General features: G+C 38.3%; 1 long non-coding RNA gene across 1 annotated transcript in view; it reads right to left on the reverse strand.

Moving 5' to 3' along the window:
• LOC141548438 (uncharacterized) overlaps positions 1-20,450 on the reverse strand; it is a 163,984-nt gene that overhangs the window by 114,293 nt on the left and 29,241 nt on the right. Inside the window, exon 2 of the long non-coding RNA XR_012483944.1 lies at positions 15,180-15,402. This is a non-coding gene — a long non-coding RNA (uncharacterized LOC141548438). The remainder of the gene's footprint in view (positions 1-15,179; positions 15,403-20,450) is intronic.

Raw genomic sequence — 20,450 nt, forward strand, 5'->3', positions numbered from 1 at the left:
ACTTGGTACTGTCAGCCTGCAGGTGAATATAGGCATCTTCCTATCCAATACTAATACTATTTTTAAAATAAAAAAAAAAGAATTATTTCTTCCAAGAGTCGAGAAGCAAAACTTACTTTTGCAAATTATTTTGAGGATTAAATGAAGTAATATGTGAAAAACTGCTTAGCACAGTGCCTGGCACAAAGCAGACCCTTAAAAAATTATTTTCCCCTTCCCTTCTCTTCTGCACACTATAATGGATAGAAAGCTAAACTTGGAGTCAGGGAGACCTGGGTCCATTCCCTGCCTCTGACACATACCAGTTATGGGAATGAGGGCAATTCATTAAATACTGAGAAGCCCAGGTCTTGGGCTCTCTTCTTCAATGCTAAACGTTAGACATTACAGTTGCTTTTCAACATCTTGGTTATCTTCCACGTGGGGACATATGCCATTTTTAAAAGCCCAGTCCTACTTTCCCCCTTCCCTTTCCCAAATAAAATCATTAACCTCAAAAATATAAAAAATTCAAAATAGACAGGAGAGTGGGTTTTCAAGGACAACAAATGACAAGATACTAAATACCAACCCTGCATCATTACCACTTGCTGCTCAGTCCAATTCACAGACAAGCATTTATCCTTCCATTTAAACAGAAAGATTCTTTTGAATTTAGTGCAAGTCACTCTCCTCCTTTCCTGGGTTTTGACCTTGGGCTCTAGGACTCTTGACATTATAATGAGGATTATTCCTGTGTTACTAAAGAGACTAATTTTCCCTGATTCTAGACCCCAAACAAGAAGATTGCCTATAAAGCTATGGAGGAGGAAAACCTTTAGGGGCTGCCTTCTTTTATCCCTTCATCTTTGGCTTAGGGCAGTCTGAATTCCAGGTCACACATCCAGCATGTATCAGAAGCAGGAAATGAACCCAGATCGCCCTATTTCCAAGCCAGGCCCCTATTTACTTCATCAAGTTGCTAACCAAGGCCAGCAGATAGTGGGACAACAAGGATTAACAGTCAGCTATGATGGCCAGGGCCTTAGAAGGGGACCACAGGGCTCACCCCCAAATTGCCTCAATTGAATTAGATGTCCTTGCGGTTTTATATCATGTGCACCTCCTCCCCACACACTCTTCTATCCAGTAACATCAGTCAATTCAAGGTATTTTCACTGGCAACTCTTCAAGCCTAGAATGCTCTTAACTACTACTACTGGCTTAGCTAAAATCTCATCATCTAGAGAAAGCCTTTCCTAGTTGCTCTAAATTCTAGCATCTTACCTCTGTAGGCAACTTCCTATTTATCCTGTATGTATCTTGTTTATATGTAGTCGTTTTCATGTCCCTCAAGGTCAGGTACTATCTTCCGCCCTTGTATCTTCAGCAATGAGCATTGCGTCTGTCATGTGGCACATGCTTACTAAATGCTTGACTGAAAACAGTAGTTACAGAAGTGACATTAGAAATCATCTTCCCAGTACGTTGCCTCCCCACTCTCCCCAGAGGTATAGCTGCAACAGGACCCCCTCGTGGGTCAGGGACATTTTGAGTTTGAGAGAAGTTAAAGCCTTACCAATCAACTACCACTTCATCTCAAAAAAATGTAGACAAATAGAGATATAATATCCAGGTTCATTATTGTGAACCATAGCAAGATAACAATCAACTAGTATTTTGTCAAGGACCTGCTACGTGACAGGAATGATGCTAAGCCCTGGGAATACAAAGACAGAGTGGGTCTGAGAAACCTTGAGGTTCAAGGTACCTACAAAATAGAAGATAGATGGAAATCTACTTGATATCAAGTTGCTGAGAGACTGGGCAACTTGCCAGAATATAGAATAACAGCAGTGTACAGTCAGGACTCTATAAAAAAAATTCACAGTAATCCTCCATTGCCTAGAGTTGGCTTCACTAAGGAGCAAGAGGCAAGTAATGATGAGCAATTACTTAAGAGGACTTTGAGAAAAAGAGACTGTCCACCAGTTATAACATCACTGCCTGAGCAGGACAATAGCTCAGAAAGTGATCTTTCTAATGAATCAGAATTCAGAAACCCAACAAATCTGCCTAGCATTGCATGGGGGAAGGGAACAAACATATTCCCTTTACCCTGTTCCAGGCACTGTGCTTTACATATATTTCATTTGATCCTCACAATAACCTTGGGAGGCATGTTTTATTACCTTCCTATTACTGCCTTCCTACAAGACAAGTGAAGCAAGAGAAATTAAGTGGTTTGTCCAAGGTCACCCAGCTAATAAGTGTCAGGCAGGATTTGAATTCAGGTCGTCTTGATTCCCAGGGCTTTATACACTTAGCTGCTTGGGTAACCAGAGTTCCGACAAGAGGGCAGAGTTGAATCTGGTGCTGTTGAGATATTGAGTGGCCCAGGATGAGCAGGATAAGATGAGCTGCAATAATTTTCTTTGTGCTGTCTTTGCTCCAAACCTCCCTATGATTGTACACAGTCATACTTGATGTCATCCTCAATGTTTTACTCACAGAACCAACACCCTGCCAAATCTTCACTTTTCTACCTCTGTGACATGTCTCTCATTTATCTCCTCTCTACCACCATCCTAGTTCAGTCACCTGGATTCTGGCAATAGACTTCTATTGCTTCATCTGTTTTTTTTGTGCATCTCTCCCCTCTACAATGCATCATCCACACAGGTGCCTAGTGCAGGACTGATCATGTCATTCCTCTGTTCAAAATACTCAACTGGCTCCTTCTTGACTCCACGATCAAATATTTCTTTATCACAACCTTTTTCAATTTGTAGACGTTTTAGAATATGCTTGATTATTGACACAATAATGCATGTCTATACTTTATAAATAAGTGAATATTCACATATTGGAAGCTGTGAATCCAGAGCTGTTATGGGCCAGAACTCTGAACTTGAAACAAAGGATTCTTAAAAGGTACTAAGTCAGTGCAATTGACAGAGACAATAGTTATGTAATTTAGCATGGTTCAGTATGATTGATCTGATCCTACAAGGAGATGTTATGGGCCAGAACTTGAAACAAAGTACTAAGTGGAATTGAGGAGACAGTGGTTAAATCTAGTTTAGCACTGATTTAATTACAACAAATAATGGTTTCCTAGTGATATAATGATTGGTTGGTTTGTACTCAGTTCTGGGGCATATAAGCTAGAAGCTCAGCCAGGGAGATTCAGAGACAAGGGGACAGAAGGCTGGAGGCTGAAGGCTGGAGCACAAACCCTTGGACTCAGACAGATTCATCCCATCTCACACCGCCTTGGTGGCTGACTCTCCTCCTTCGCTTCTCCACTGAAAACAAGACTCTGGAAGGCCCCCAGAAAACTAGCCGAGCCCCAAGTGAAGGAGATAGGACTTTGAAAGAGACAATAAAGGATTTGGACTTTAACACCTGGCGGCACTTGTGGTGATTACTGAACTGAAAGAAACGCTACTCCCAGAGACCCCAAGAAAACCTCAACAGAGAACATTACATTTTAGGCAGAATGTTACAAAGAGCTACTTCATTTGGGGAATTTTGTTCACACATACATCTTTTCCACTAGTACTTGCAATGTGAATACTATGTCTCTTCAAGTGAGATTCTGCTGATAGTGTATTCAAGCACTAGTTAGTCCAAATTTTTTTTTCAGCCAGTCTGTTCCAAAATTTTCCTGGTGGAACACGCAATCCAAATTCTTTGGCTGCCACTGCTCTAAGGGCCCTTGAAATTGTGACATCTGGTGAATCTATATCCTGCTTTTTCTGTGTTTGAATAATTTTACCTGTCCTGTGCTACTGGACCCCAGACTTGCAGTCTGGGAATCTACATTCTCCTCTTCTACATGCTTAAAGCATCTGCACCATGGACCTACCCCTCCTCTGAACTCTCTCAAATCATAGAGTAGGAAGATTATTGGATTAAGAGCTAGATGGGAAATTAGAGGTGATCTGGTCCTTTTTACAGAAGAAGAACCAGGCCCAAAGAGATGCAGAGCCTTGACTAATATCCCATATCTAGAAAACAGCCAAGTAAGAATTTGAGCCAAGTCTTCTGAATCCAACTCTAATGTTTTCTTGATTTTCTACCTTACCTTCCTCCTTCCTGATGGTGTGATTCTCTTGTAGACCAGTCTTCCCTTGGTTCCAGTTCTAAGTCTGCTGTGTGCTAGCTCTGCCTTAGTCTGTTCCAACTGGCACAGGTAGGCTACCTTTTGAGAAATCACCTCAGCAACTACATAATGACAATTCATACTAATTCCTTGAAAGGGTCAAAAGAGCAGAAAGAAATCCTGGGGAGATCTTTGAAAAAAAGCAACTAAGCACTGCTTTTCAATATTAAAATCTTTTTTTTCTATATTACATTTTAGAAAACATTTTGGATTTTTAATATTTAACCAAAATAGTCCTTACTAAGATAATTAAACAAGTCTTCATTGCCTACCAAGTGGCATTTAACTTTCTTAATTGAAATTCTATTTAATATTTTCATAATACCAAAGAAATAATTGAATACTTATAATTAATTGCAAGAGTTAAAATGCAGTCATTGTCCCTATGTGTTCCTTCATGTGTGACTTAATTAGATAAATCTGTTGCATAATTATTACACTTCCACAAAGCTTTTTGATAAAATAATCTCTACTTTTGCGCCTGAGGCACTTAAGAGACCTCCTGGCCATTGAGAATATTGGACATGTGAGTGTCCATGTTGGAACAAATTGATCCATTGTAGTTGTGAATGAATAGCCAGAATTCTGTCTCCAGCTGTTAGACCAAGAAAACATTTGTAATTTCCTTTGTGCAAAGAAGGAAAGTGACTTTCCTGGACCGAATATGGAGCACCCTCAATTCTCCAGCTAAATAGCTTGACTAGAGAATTATCTTCACAGCCTAATCATCCCTAGGAAATTCCACTTGATGCCAGGCCTTGGACATAAGCAGGACTTCCTTCTCTTTTCATAAGGAATCCCAGAATTTCAGAATTATAAGGGACCTCAGATGTCATCCATTTCAACCTATAAAGTCCCCACTATAAAATGTTGAACAAATTGTCATCTAGTCCTTCATTGAAAGGCTTACACAAAATAAGCACTTCTTGAGGCAGCCCATATAGCTTTTGGACAGCTCTAATTTTAGGAAGTTTTTTCCTAGCATTATACCTGAATTTCCATCTTAGTAACTACTGCCCATTGCTCATTTCTTTCTCACAGAGGCCAAAGAGAACAAATCTAATTTTTCTTCCACATGACAGTCCTTCAAATACAAGACTATAGTTATCACATCTCCCCTGAGTCTGCATATGACATGACCTTAAGTCATTTCCTTTTTAAAATAATGTTCCTTTGGATGCGCTACGGTTTATCAATGTCCTCATTAAACTATGGCACCTAAAAGTGAATAGGATACTATTAATATGGTCAGGCTAGGGCAGAGCACAGAAGGACTATCACTTCCTAATTACTGGAAACAAAAAGCCTCTCCTTGTGCAATCTATGATTGAATTATCTTTTGGGGATGTCACATCATGTTGATGACTCATGACAATCTATTACCTAAACAAGCGTACCATGAAATGGGTCTCATGAAGCTTTTTTTTTTTTTTTAACACAAGTACACTTTTATGTATGGACTTGCATTTTTCTAGATACAGTAGCTCAATACTCTAGTTCACCTAGACATGTTGGGATCTTGACTCTAGCATACTGCATGTTCATTGTCTCTCCCAGCTTGATACCATCTGAACACTTTACAAGTATGTCACCTATGCCTAATGTTAGCAAAGTCACTGATAAAAGTGTTAAAACAGGATTGGGCCAAGCATAGATTCCTGGAGCATTGCACAGAGGCCTTTTGTCATACTGATGCCGAGTCATTAACAATTACTTTTTGAGTGCTATATTCCAGGGCTTCTTAAACTTTTTTCTACTTATGACCCCCCCTTTTTTTTTTTCAACATGACTCTGGGTGTGTGCATGTGTGTGTGTATACATATATGTGTGTGTATGTGTGTATTGTATATATATATATATGTATATACATATATGTGTATATACACAATATATATATATACAATACACACACACACAAAATAGGTATACAAATCAAACATGTACTGACAATAAATCATAATTTCTCAACTGCCACATTCAGTTATGTGATCCCATAGGAAGTTGCAACCCACAGTACAAGAAGCTCTGCTTCATTCTATCAATTGCAAATCCATTTAACTGAATTATAATCTAATTCATTCTCTCTATTGTGTACACAAAGTTAGCATGCTATTACATACTTTGCTAAAATCTGAATAAGCAATGCATTTAGCTTTCTCTGAATCTACTAGTTTAGTAACACTATCCAAAAAGGAAGCAAAGGTAGTCTGCCACTCCTCTTGACAAAGTCATATTCTGATTCTGTAATCATCACTTCCCTCACTAGATATTCATTAACCATATCTTTTCTGATGAATTTTCGGCCAGCAATCAAAGTCTTAGTTCACTCATTTGTAGTTTGCAAACTGTTCTCTCACCCTTCTTTGAAAGTTGGGACACTGGGGTGGCTAGGTGGCACAGTAGATAAGAGCACCAGCCTTGAATTCAGGAGGACCTGAGTTCAAATCTGGTCTCAGACACTTAACACTTCCTGCCTGTGTGACTCTGGGCAAGTCGCTTAACCCTAGCCTCAGGAAAAAAAAGAAAAAAAAAAAGAAAGAAAGAAACTTGGGACATTCATTTTTCTCTCATCTTTGTAATAATTCTCCCATTTTCCCAAATCTTTTGCATATGGCTGACAGTTGTACAATAATTATATCTGCCATCTTTTTTGGTATTGAGGATTAATCCACATAGCTCAGGTGATTTGAATTCATCAAGGCCAACTAGGAGCAGTTTTACTATCCTGCACTCATCTTTTGTGTCAAGTTCCCATTTGTCATTTTTGCTCTTTCATATTAGTTCAAAGGTTTTCTCTTTTAACAGAGAAAACAGAAAACAGCAGCTCTACCTTTTTCCTATTTGATGTTATCTCTTCCTCAACAAGCAGAGCTCCTGCTCACATTCTTTAACATTTGTTTTCCACTAATACAGAAAAAAAAATTTGTAGTCCCTAGCTTCCTTCACTAGCCTCAGTTCATTTTGAGCTTTAGAACTCCTGATACTATTGCTACAGAACTATGGCAAAGTCTTCAATTTAATCTTTGTTACCTGGCTTCAGTTCCATTGTCTGTACATTTCTTTTAAAAACACAAGTTACTTGATGAGTTCCTTATGTAACCACATTGATATATATATAAATATCAAAATCAAAAAAAAAATATATATATATAGTTTTTTTTGGTGAGGTAACTGAGGTTAAGTGACTTTCCCAGAGTCACACAGCTAATAAGTGTTAAGTGTCTGAGGCCATATTTGAACTCAGGTTCTCCTGTCTCCAGGGCTGGTGCTCTATCTACTGCACCATCTAGCTGCCCCTCATATTTACTTCTTGTGAAAAAGTCTATCTTTTCATCTATTTAGAGTTGTTTTTCTTAGTATCTTCAGAATTTCATTCTTTATTATTTTCTGTTCTTGTTGGACTTGCCTCCTCAGTAGAATTTTAGTGCATGAGATGCTAATCCCTTTAAAATCAGCTTTAACCAAATCAAAATTGAAAGTCAGACTATGCCCAACTTACCTTCTCATAGACCCTAAGAGGGAGTGATAACTTACCCCAAGGTTCTCATCTCTTCCATCCCAGCAATCATTTCTTCCTCAGTAAAGAAAATCTGAACCAAAATAGGATCAGTTTTTCATCTTCCTCCATATTTTGAGAGATACAATTACACTGAGGCATGTCACACAATTAGCTGGATAACTGAAATTTCCTATCATTAATCTTATGAATTATGATTTTTATAATATTTTTAATTTGTAAGTCATTTTGAAATTATTATTTTTGGAATACCAGAACAACCTGAGGAAACAGGTGCTATTATCCCATTTTTTCCAATGAGCAGGTTTACAGAGGCAAAGTGACTTGGAGTCCTTCAACTAGCAAGTATCAGAGGTGGACTTTGAACCAGGACTTCCCAAGTCCAAGTTCAGCACTCTTTCCTCTGTGGGTGATGCCCAACAAGATGTTGGCAAGATAAGTATAAGGTCATGCCACATCATCTGTATTGAAGTCTGCCATTTTCTATGAATTATAGGTACAGGATGGAGAATTCACAAATGACATGTCATGCCAGAAAGACTCATTTTCCTTATGGAAGTGGAATTTCTGTGAATACTGACAGGTTACAAAGGAATATCAAAATCCCACCTTGGATTGTAAAGTACTTTTCAAACAGAAGGCAAGCATATTTTTCTCTATTTTGTTTTCTATGTAACTTTTGTTTGAAACAGATAAGGAGGTGAATCTATCACTGGGTAAGGGTGAGGGACAATGAGTGGGCCAGTCCATATATAGGCCTCCAGCACGTTATATGCATTGTTGCAGATGATTTATAGAGGATCCAGATAAGAATCATGTAAGACAAGGAAAAGCAGAAATGGGATGAGATTTTCACCCACTGAGTACCTATATTGCTGAGGTCAGGTCTTCATTGAAGCATTAAAGTATTGGAAGAAATGAAGAATGTCTTATAAGCTATGGTGTCCCCATTATCCCCACTCCTTCCCTATAAGACAAGCGTTAGAAAACCAATGTGAAGGGAGAAAAGATCAGTTACAAAAGCAGTCATATAAGCTTTTCATAGTCTCTTAAAGGTCCATAGTCTCTTTCAGATCTTAAAAATCCACACCTCTCAGATTGACTAAGATGACAGGAAAAGATAATGACAAATGTTGGAGGAGATGTGGGAAAACTGGGAGGCCAATGCATTGTTGGTGGAGTTGTGAAATGATCCAACCATTCCAGAGAGCAATTTGGAACTATGCCCAAAGGGCTATAAAACTGTTCATACCCTTTGAGTAAGCAGAGCTGCCACTGGGTCTGTATCCCAAGAAAGTCATAAAGGAGAGAAAAGAACCCACATGTGCAAAAATGTTTGTAGCAGCTCTTTTTGGGGTAGCAAAGAATTGGAAGATGAGTAGATGCCTGTTCATTGGGGAATGGCTGAATAAGTTGTGGCATATGAAAGTAAAGAGTTATTATTGTTCTATAAAAATGATGAACAAGCTGATTTTAGAAAGGCCTGGGAAGAATTATATAAACTGATAACTGAGCAAAAGAAGCAGAACCAGGAATACATTGTAACAGCAAGATTGTGCAGTGATCAGCTATTAAAGACTTGGTTCTTCTCAGTAGTTCAGTGATCCAAGGCAATTCTAATAAACTTTGGATAGAAAATGCCACCTGCATCCAGAAAGAGAACTATGGAAATTGAATGTAAATCAACACATGCTATGTTCACTTCCTTTTTTCCATTCTCATAGTTTTTCTCTTTTATTCTGATTTTTCTCTCTCAATGTTATTCATAAAAAATGCATATTAAAGTTGTTAAAGTTGTTAAAACATATGTATAACCAGAAAAATAAAACTATTAATAAAATTTAACAATAAAGTAATTCGCAAAGAAAAAAAAGATCTTAAAGATGCTTTTATATCCATACTATCTCAGCCGATCCTCACATTAATTCCATAAGTTAGGGAAGGACAATTTATTTCCATTTTGTAGATGAGGAAACTGGGATTTGTTCAAAGCCATACAAATAAGTTGGTGAAGTAAAATTAGAACTCACATCTTCTAGGACCAAGGCAAAAGCCCCCTTTATTTAAATTAATTTGAATCATGAACTGTCAAAATCTGACCTTGAAGATTATCTACTTGAATTTCATCTTACAGAAGAACCTCTAGCCTACAGTCTTAAATGGCAAGATGGGAATTCAAATGAAGGTGTTTCAACCTCTTCTACAGGCCTTTCAACCTTTCCCATTCTGTGGTGCTATAGTTATTACCTCCTGGGATTGAGGTTTGGAGTTAAAGCACTGAAAAGGTGCTTTAATAGTAAGTGCATAAACAACTAGCCTACCCACCAATTCCTACTGAAATGCCCCAGGGCACAGTGGAAATTAAGGTCTGATCCATATGATACCAATGGCCATATGAGAAGTGGTAAATATCAGAATTGTCTCAAACTTCTGAATGTTTGGTGTCATACAGACATAACAGTTAAATGACTGATGCCTTCTTTAAAGACAAACCAGCTTAATAGCTTTTCTCAGTTTAGACTGTTGTTACCCTAACTTTCTCCATCTATTCTACTTACCATTGCCATACTCATTTTTCTTGAACATTGTCTTCACTGTTGTCACTTCCCTGTTGGACTCCACCTACCTACCCAACCATATTTCCTATCAGTCTTCTCCATGCACTCTAGTCTACTCATTGTATCATAAATACACCACGCTGATTCATAAAATCATAGAATTTCTGAGATGGAAGGACTGTCCAATGCCTAGCTTGGACTAGAGATCTAGTCCAACACTTCATTTTATAGACGGAGAAACTGAGGAATAGGGAGAAAGGAAATGACTTGATTAAAATCACACAGGTGACCTTTCTTCATGGCAAAGCCTAATTCAAGCCAAGTCTTCTTGTTTCTGTTATTTCACCTATGCTCCTACCTCAAGAAGGCCATTTACTTGTCCCTTTGTAAATCTTAAAGCACTAAACATCATTATCATAGGAGTAAGACCTCCTCTGATGATTCATCAGGCCATGAAAGCAGACTTAGCTTCTCAGAGGATATGCTAGCAGGGCCTGTGCTAGAGCCAATACTATCAAGTTGGAAAGGCTATGAGTATGTGTTCAGCAGATAAAAGACTTGCAGCCAACAGGGGTTGGTTTGAATCTGACTTCACAGACACTGTCTATATGAAGGGGAGTCCCTGCATCTCCATGGAACCTCTTTGAGGAAAAGTCCAGACTAGTCATTTTAAGTCTTTGCTACCTCCCACCTTTTCCTTTTAAGTCTATTTTATGTGTTGTCTTTCCCCAAATAATAGAATGTAATCTCCTTGAGGGCAGGAGCTGTTTTTCCTTTTTTTTTTCCTTGTATCTCCTTCACTAGAACTTAATAGTTCGTACCTGAAATATAATAAGCTCTTAAATGCTTATGGCTTGACTTAGTGTCCCTTAGCTTCAGTTTTTCCAACAATCAGAGGGGAATAGCAACAGCTTTAGAACCTACTTGACGGGGTTATGGAAAGGAAGCAAAGAGTCAGTGTATGTGAAGTGAAAAAGCACCCCAAATGGGACCATGGGAAACATAATCTTGAATCTTTATAGTTAGAAGTTTAATTACTAGTCCTTCACTCCCTAATGTAGATGGTATTTTTAACAACCCAGATGTGCTGTCCTGAAAAACCTCAGAACTTGACAACCTGATAAGCTTAAAGAAATAATGCTTATTGCTGTCTGGGAATGACCCCCTTAGAGTGATAACTTTTTGCCTTCCATTTAGAATAGAAATTCCTTTATTATGACAAATGCATCAAGAAACATTTTGATGTCTCTCTCTCTCTCTCTCTCTCTCTCTCTCTCTCTCTCTCTCTCTCTCTCTCTCTCTCTCTCTCTCTCTCTCTCTCTCTCTTCTTTCTATAAATATATGGCCCTGAAGCCACTCATTACTGACCCCTCCAGTCTTGGTTTTGGGGGATCAGTCCTGGCCGGTAATAAACGCTCTTAAAACTTCATTATTTTGGCTGCCCTGTTTTTCTCTCGCTTGGGTACTAAGCATAGAGAAGCTCATTTACCATACAGTTGGGTGCCTGGTGATGAATTTTCTAGCCATTCTCAATGAATAGACAGGTAGACAGGTTGTGACTTTCATTATTGGAAAGAAGGCATAATACTTTTAAACCGGGACATATTGACAATATTAGTCATAGTAATAGTTGCCCTTCCATTTGCCCGAATCACATTCATCCTTCATAACTCAATGAAAACTTCTCTGACCATTTCAGTCCTCACTGATCATTCTCTCTTCTAAAATTCTGTGCTGGCAGCAAATGATATACCATTTTTCATTCCTGTGTGTTTCTTGTCTTTCTATTAGGCTGTAAGGTCTTCAAGGGCATAGCCATTGGCTTGCACATCTTTTGTAGCCCCCCTCAGCACCTTGGACAGGGATGAACACATAATAGATACTCAATGAATACATAATTGATTTATCTATTGATTGAATGTCATTACCTGATTGACATAAAACAATCCTTATGCTCAAATTACCTTTTTCTTTCTCTACTCTCCATTCTACTTTGACCATCTCTTTTCTGTTTTCATTTGTCCTCACAAGAAAAAAAAAAGCCTTTCATGACTTGTTCTACTTCCCAAGGTTACAGCTAATTTTCTACTGCTTACTTTGAGGTTGGCTGCTTTCTGATGATATCTAGGGAGGCACCTAAATCTCTTCTATGGCCCCAATCCAAATCACACTGCACAATAATAATAGCTGACATTTATGCAGTGCTTTCCATGCATTATCTCATTTGAGCTTCACAACAACCCTTGGAGATAGGTACCATAGGAATGACTATCCCTATTTTACAGATCAGGAAGCTAAAGCCCAGAGAAGTGAAATGGCTTGCATGTATTGGTGCAGAGAGTACCTCCATGTTTTTCTGACTCCTGTAACAGTTCTTTTTAAGTTACATTTGTCCCCCCTGGGATGGGTTATTTTGGAGATAGTTTCCTCAAGATATACCTTATCACATTCATTCTTCAGTAATTCTTCCTTAACTTGGAGATGCCATCCTTGTGTGGACTTCTTTCCTCAAACACATCTTGTCCTAGGACATAAAATCCCTCAACACCACAGCCACAAATGACTTTAGAGATGAACTAATCCAACTGCTTCATTTTACAATTGAAAAACCCAGGATGGAGAGAGGTGAGATAAATGGCCCAAGATCAAACAGCTGGTTAATGGCAGGCCCAAGACTAGACTCTAGGTCAGGGGTTCTCAAACTATGGCCCGCGGGCCAGATGCGGCCTACTGATGACATTTATGCAGCCCACTGGGTTATGACAAATGGGCTGAGGGGCAGAGACAGGATATGAGTTTTTGTTTTTACTATAGTCCGGCCCTCCAACAGTCTAACGGACAGTGAACTGGCCCTTATTTAAAAAGTTTGAGGACCACTGCTCTAGGTCTTCTGTCTCCATTCATTTTAATGTTCTTGCAATTGTATTAGATCTTGGCCTCTTTTTGATGTTGCAGAATGGAACTGTCCAGCCATAGATTTCCATCTTGGCATTACCTAGGATTTTATATTGAAAACATATTTGGATTGGGGCAGGGATGACATACCAGTTAGCATGAAAAAAAGACCTCAATGTTTTGTAGTAGCCCTTTCTACAGTGGTAAGGAACTAGAAACTGAATAGATGCCCATCATTTGGGGAATGGCTGAATAAGTTATGGCATATGAATGTTATGGAATATTTCTGTTCTATAAGAAACAATCAGCAGGATGATCTCAGAAAAACTTATGTGCACTAATGCTAAGTGAAGTCACTTAGCAATAACAAGATTAAGTGATGATCATCTCTGATGGTCCTGGCTCTTTTCAACAATGAGGTGCTTCAGGTTAATTCCAGTAGACTTGTGATGGAAAGAGTCATTCACATGCAGACAGAGCACTGTGAGGACTGAATGTGGATCACAACATAGTATTTTCACCTTTTTTGTTGTTGTTTGCTTCCTTTTTTTCTTTGTTATTTTTTTCCTTTTTGATCTGCTTTTCTTGTGCAGAATGATCAATGTAGAAATATGTGTAAAAGAATTGCAAATGTTTAACATATGTTAGATTTCTTACTGCCTAGGGAAAATGCTGAAGGGAAGGGAAGGAGAAAAATTTGGAACACAAGGTTTTGCAAGGATGAATATTGAAAAGTATTTTTGCATGTATTTTGAAAATACATTTTTAAAATATTCTTTAAAAAAAGAAAATAAAAAGATATTTGAGTTTTCGTGGGTCACAAGTTCAATAAGATTATACAGTGTGACATTATATCCAAAAAAAAAATTAAAACTCAGGTTCTCAGATTCAACACGTCCCACCCCACCCCCTGCTATTACTATCTTGGGCAAGTCCCTTTATCCTCTAGATCTTGGTTTCATCATCTGAAAAGTAAGGAAATATGGTAAAAGTTTGGCTCTCTATTCCAAGTGCTAAGCACAATACCAAATACTTAAATTTCTGTTGACTGCATCAATGAATGAATGAACTAATATAATTAGTTAAATTAACATTTATGAATAATAAAATAGCATCATTATTCTTAATATTCTAAATCCTATTTTGCTGCTTTACAATTGACACTGAGGAAACAATGAGTCCACACTGAATTGAAAGGTGTTTTGTATCTCTGTTCAGTTTGTATCATTTTGGCTAAAGAAAATCATCTCTTGCTATCCTAACCTTCAGTACTTAACTTGCTGGGCCCTCAACAGGAGAGACAACCCTTCTATAATCCTGAACTTGTAATTGTTTCTGCTTGGTAGGTACTGCTAGAACATTGTGGCCTTCAAAAACCCAGTCACTGGAGTAAGATCTTCTCCTTGGTGTTACAAAAATAACAACTTTAACATTACAATGAATGTATGATCTCATCAATGTGGGTGGTCCCTCTATGGATATAGATTATTATGCATTCATTACTTGTCATCCTGTGCAACCCTTATCGATTTCTTTCCATAAATCCTCCTTAGGCCTCTACCTAACATGTGGGACACTTTGCCCCAGGCCAAGTGAAATTATAAGAGTGCCAGTGAAATATAAACTAGTTGTCCATCTGTTAGTTCACATTACTCACTACATAACTGGCAAACAACCTATTTTAGTCATAAACATGTCATTCTTTACCCTTATTGTTTATACCAAATACAAAAAATGCACAGCCCTTTGATAACTTTTGATGAACTTGATAAGATCACCAAATAGTGGATAGAGAATAGAGATGTTTTCCTCCTATAAGCTAGTTTACAGAGTTCTGAAGAAGAGGAATGATAGTGTAATATCTATAGATACAAGCCAAATATAAGAAACAAATTAGTTGTCTATTGATGGACAAGTAGAGATTATCTTCAGGAAAGTTTTTGTTAAAACTACTCTTGAAGAAGAACATGATTGCTTGCAATCTAACCAGTCACAAGACATGTTGATAATGCTCTAAGTAAATCTATCTGAAGTAACATTTATTAAATATAAAGCTACTTACGGATATAGGAAGGAGACTGAAGTTCAGTATTTCTTTTTTCCTTTTCTGTATTTCAGCAATGAACATCATTTCAGAAGCATGGTTCCTTGTCAATGTCTTAGACATGAAAATCTGTTTGCCATTCTGTAAGCCAGCATAGTCATAAACCTCCAAATTGGGAGCCTCTAAATTGATTTTCATTCATTCCATGCTGCAGGCATTACTGTTAATGAAGTTGCCAGGTCTGTTGAGATTTCAGAGATTTATTTGTTAGACTGAGCATAATGTCAAGACAAAGAGTTATTAGTTGTTCAACTCTGACAGTTTTATTCATGGAGCTGAATCCTGGAATTTAGGGAAGCTTAGCTCATTCAATACATCACCTCTGAAACTCGGGTAAGCAGTCCATGTAAAGTTCATTTGAATGGGAATAACTTCATATTATATGCAATTATCCTGAGAACACTATCATGAGATCACATTGGAAAGAAAGTGGCCCACATATTCTGTCCAACTACCCTGGGCACTTGGAATTTCATAGTTGCATAGTTGAGCTATGGTAACTTCCATGATATTGATAATTTTCCTGAGATGGGCTAAACTACCAACACATCTCAGGGTACCCCCTCAACTTCATAGAAAAAGGATGTAATTTGCATACATTTCGTTTTCACATCTCAGTTATTTTTGGATACACCTGGCCCACCTATCCCCTGGGGCCATTTAGTAATTCATGGAACCAGCTAGGAAGACTGGAGTTCAAATAAAACCTCAGACTCAAACTAGCTGTGTGTCTCTGTAATCTGTTTGCCTCAGTTTTCTCTGCTGTAAAACGTGAATAACTACACGTGCCTCCCAGAGTTGTGATAAAGATCAGATGAGATAATAATTTGTAAAAGACTTGCACATAGTAGGTGCTTAATAAATGTGTATTGTCTTTCTTCCTTCATACAGTGGCTATCTCTGACAAGGCATATAGTAACCTGTTCTGTAGTTCCCCCACCTTTCTGCCAAGAAGGCAAAAATGGTTCATTAAATTTTTCTCGTGATATTTAGATTCTAGGTTTTAGCTTCAGTTACTGTTCTAGTTCATTGTCTTGAAACAAAATGGCAGTGGATGAGTTTTCTTTTTTGTTTTTTTTAATTTTAATTTTATTTTATAATTATAACATTTTTTTTGACAGTACATATGCATGGGTAATTTTTTACAACATTATCCCTTGCACTTACTTCTATTCAGATTTTTTTCCCTTCCTCCCCCAACCCCCTCCCCCAGATGGCAAGCAGTCTTATATATGTTAAATATATTACAGTATATTCTAGATACAATATATGTGTGTAGAACCGAATTTTTTGTTGCACAGGAAGAACTGGATTCAGAAGGTAAAAATAACAGTTTACACTCATTTCCCAGTGTTCCTTTTCTGGATGTAGCTGGTTCTGTCCATCATTAATCAATTGGAATTGGATTAGCTCTTCTCTATGTTGAAGAAATCCACTTCCATCAGCATACATCCTCGTACAGTATCATTGTTGAAGTGTATAATGATCCCCTAGTTCTGCTCGTTTCACTCAGCATCAGTTGATGTAATTCTCTCCAAGCCTCTCTGTATTCCTCCTGTTGGTCATTTCTTACAGAACAATAATATTCCATAACATTCATATACCATAGTTTACCCAACCATTCTCCAATTGATGGACATCCATTCATCTTCCAGCTTCTAGCCACTATGAAAAGGGCTGCCACAAACATTTTGGCACATACAGGTCCCTTTCCCTTCTTTAGTAGTTCCTTGGGGTATAAGCCCAGTAGTAGTATGGCTGGGTCAAAGGGTATGCACATTTTGATAACTTTTTGGGCATAATTCCAGATTGTTCTCCAGAATGGTTGGATTCTTTCACAACTAGTGGATGAGTTTTCAAAAGGTTTTACGACTCCTGTCATTTTTAAGTGAATCTCACTGAAATTAGTTGCCAGATTAGAGGGGAGAGAAACAGGAACATAGTGAATGAAGGCTTTTGTTCACAGAAACAGCTAAGAAAGGGTTATTGTGAGGGGTGTGGAGGTGGGAAGAGTGTTTGGATTGATTTTACTGGTAAAATCTGGAAAAATAAATAAAACTGGTTTCTCTCTCTCTTTTTCTGTGTATGTGTGGGGGGGGATGTAATCATTATCTATTATGGAGCTATGGACTAACTATTCTGGCTAAATTGATTAATATAGTCTAAGGAAATAGGATAGGATAAGAAAGAGCCTTCCTGGAGTGGAAGGGGGGGGAGTGATTTGGGATTCATGAATTTGCTTTTCAGAAGAAGGGAATTTCAATAAGGAAACTTCTGGCCGGGGGGAAAAATACAGAAGAAAGAGCCCAAACTGGCTGAAGAATTATAAAAATGCCATCTGGAAAAGTTGTCTCCATTCTCCTTTTCTAGCCTCTCTTCCTGTTTTGGGGGGCTTTTTGCATCTGTACATTCCTCTCCCCATCCCCAGGAACAAATAATAACTACATCAATCTCCTTTCCTGTTCTCACCTTCTCTTTGTGAACGTGTCATGCATGTGGTGGTTGGGATTTAACAAAGCTCTGTTCCCCTTATCTGACAATAATCATTTCTTTATTTTTTTTCTGAACAAAGATTTGCATATTTGCTATTGAGCTACAACTTTCCCAATGTAATCAGTGCAACTATTAATCCTGTGTGCTCAATAAATATACTTTCCTCTTTTTTTCGAGGAGAGACCTGAGTGAGGGTTAGGGGGAATGTATTTAATGGGCACAGACCGTTTGGATATGTTATTGCTAAGTCCAATGGATCATGAATTTACAAGATCCTTGGCATCTTTTTATACTGAATACATATGTAAAGAAAGACATATTAACAAGATGTAATTGGACTGAATTTCCATTTAGCCCTTTCCTCTGACTTTCTGGGTAATGAAATGGCCTGCACCCACTTTGGGCTGTGTTGCAGGATTAATTTTTTAAGTGGATAGAGTTCTAGCCCTGGAATTAGGAAGGTCTGAAGTCAAATCTAGCCTCAGACTCTTACTAGCTGTATGAACCTGGGCAAGGTACTTAACCCTATCTGCCTCAGTTTCCTTAACTTAACTATAAAATGGGGATCAAAATAGCACCTACCTCACAAAACTATTGTGAAGATCATATGAAAATACTTGTTAAGCAACTTAGCACAGTGCCTGATGCATAGTAGGAGTTTAATAAATGCTAATTCCTTCCTTGCCTTCTCCCTACTTATGGGTTGAACTAAATGAATGATGAAGGCGTACAAACAACAAGATTCTATGATGTTACAATTCTGAAATCTCTAGAATCAGGTGACCCAGGAAGCTACCCAGGAAAGTTTTTCACTCCTGGCTCTTTTATGCACCCAGCATCACTGTACAACTCAACAGCTTGTTTTAACAAATAGGAGGAAGGCAAGTGGGGATGAAGGAGGCATTACAGCAATCAGGAATGACTGATTCTTAGCTTTCTGAGCAGTTGTCTCCAGGGCCAGTGGGTGGCTTCCCAGACTATGTCCTTGCCTTTGAGAGACATAAAATTATTTTTGCAGTATAAGTAAAGGACAATGTCAAGGTCAAGGGAGGTAAGAAACGGCTTCCATCCTGGGTCTGACTAAACTCATTGAGTAATTGTCAGTAAGTTCTGCTACAAAATGTCAGAGTTGGATTTGCTAATTTCTAAAGTCCTTTCAAGTTTAGGCATTCTATATAATTGTATATTCTTCACATAACTATATATTTTTGATGAGCTTTAGTTAGATTCTTTTTGGTTTATATTGTTGACACGTGGTTTAAATTTATATAATTTAAATTCGATTTAGTCAATTGATCATAATAGCTCAATTAGAACCGTATAAGAACAAACAAACATGTCAAAACCTACTGTTTTCCTTGGTAATTGAATGATCAAATGGCTAATGAAGCTTGGGACTGTCAAACCAATGCTGAGTCTCAACACTGTATTCTTTGATTTTCTTATATGAAGGTTAATAACATCCATTTACTTCATAAAACTTGGGTCTTTAAGATTTGAAAAAATGCAGCTACTAAATTTTCAAGGTGTTTGCTCCTTTTTATTAGAAAATTCCACAGGTACCTCCGTGCTTTTGCACAGACTGTCCCTCTTACCTGGGATGCTTTTTCTCTTCACTTCTAATAAGATTCACTTTCTATATGAGATCTTTCCCAACCACCCCCCTCAAACTGCTAGTGCTGCCTCCCTTCCAACTGACTCCATTAATTTTGTACATGTCTCTCTCCTCTACCCCCCACTGTAGATTTCTAGTGGTTATAGATTGTTTTATTGGTGTCTGTCTCCCCAGCTCCTAACCCAGTGCATAGGACACAGCAGGGGATTAAAAAATGCTTGTTGACTGATGAGGATGATAAGGATGATTTTCAGGGATGTGTGGGTAAATGTCTAATAATAGGCTGGGGGAGGAAGAATGTATGTATAACACCCTTTTAATTTTAATTTGCATTATTATCATTTTCTACAGTCTAGAAGTCAACAAGACAATAAAGGCCTGATTTGTATCATTTCTTGAGGTGCAAATGCTCACACTGAAAATTTAACAATTGGCTCTTGAGATTCTCCATGATCTATGCTGGCTATAGCACAAAACACAACCCTGAATTGATTCTGCTTATCTGAAGAAAGATTTCTCGTGGGAAATGGAAATAATGTCTTTAGCTCCCTCACAAGCCCAGCTTAAGGGCTAACTTCTGCATCAGGCCTTTCCTGACACCCCCACTTATTTATACCTCCTCAACTCCAATTAAGGCCTGACATTCCTTTGCATGTTTAAAAATATCTTCTGTTTACTTTATCTGTATGTATATACATATCTGTATGTATGTATGGGAGGAAGGAAGGAAGGAAGGAAGGAAGGAAGGAAGGAAGGAAGGAAGGAAGGAAGGAAGGAAGGAAGGAAGGAAGGAAGGAAGGAAGGAAGGAAGGAAGGAAGGAAGGAAGGAAGGAAGGAAGGAAGGAAGGAAGGAAGGAAGGAAGGAAGGAAGGAAGGAAGGAAGGAAGAGAGGGAGGGAGGGAGGGAGGGAGGGAGGGAGGAAGGAAGGAAGGAAGGAAGGAAGGAAGGAAGGAAGGAAGGAAGGAAGGAAGGAAGGAAGGAAGGAAGGAAGGAAGGAAGGAAGGAAGGAAGGAAGGAAGGAAGGAAGGAAGAGAGGGAGGGAGAGAGGGAGGGAGGGAGGGAGGGAGGGAGGGAGGGAGGGAGGAAGGAAGGAAGGAAGGAAGGAAGGAAGGAAGGAAGGA

The sequence above is a fragment of the Sminthopsis crassicaudata genome, chromosome X (assembly GCF_048593235.1).
Source record: "Sminthopsis crassicaudata isolate SCR6 chromosome X, ASM4859323v1, whole genome shotgun sequence".
In the NCBI taxonomy this organism is placed as follows: Eukaryota; Metazoa; Chordata; class Mammalia; order Dasyuromorphia; family Dasyuridae; genus Sminthopsis; species Sminthopsis crassicaudata.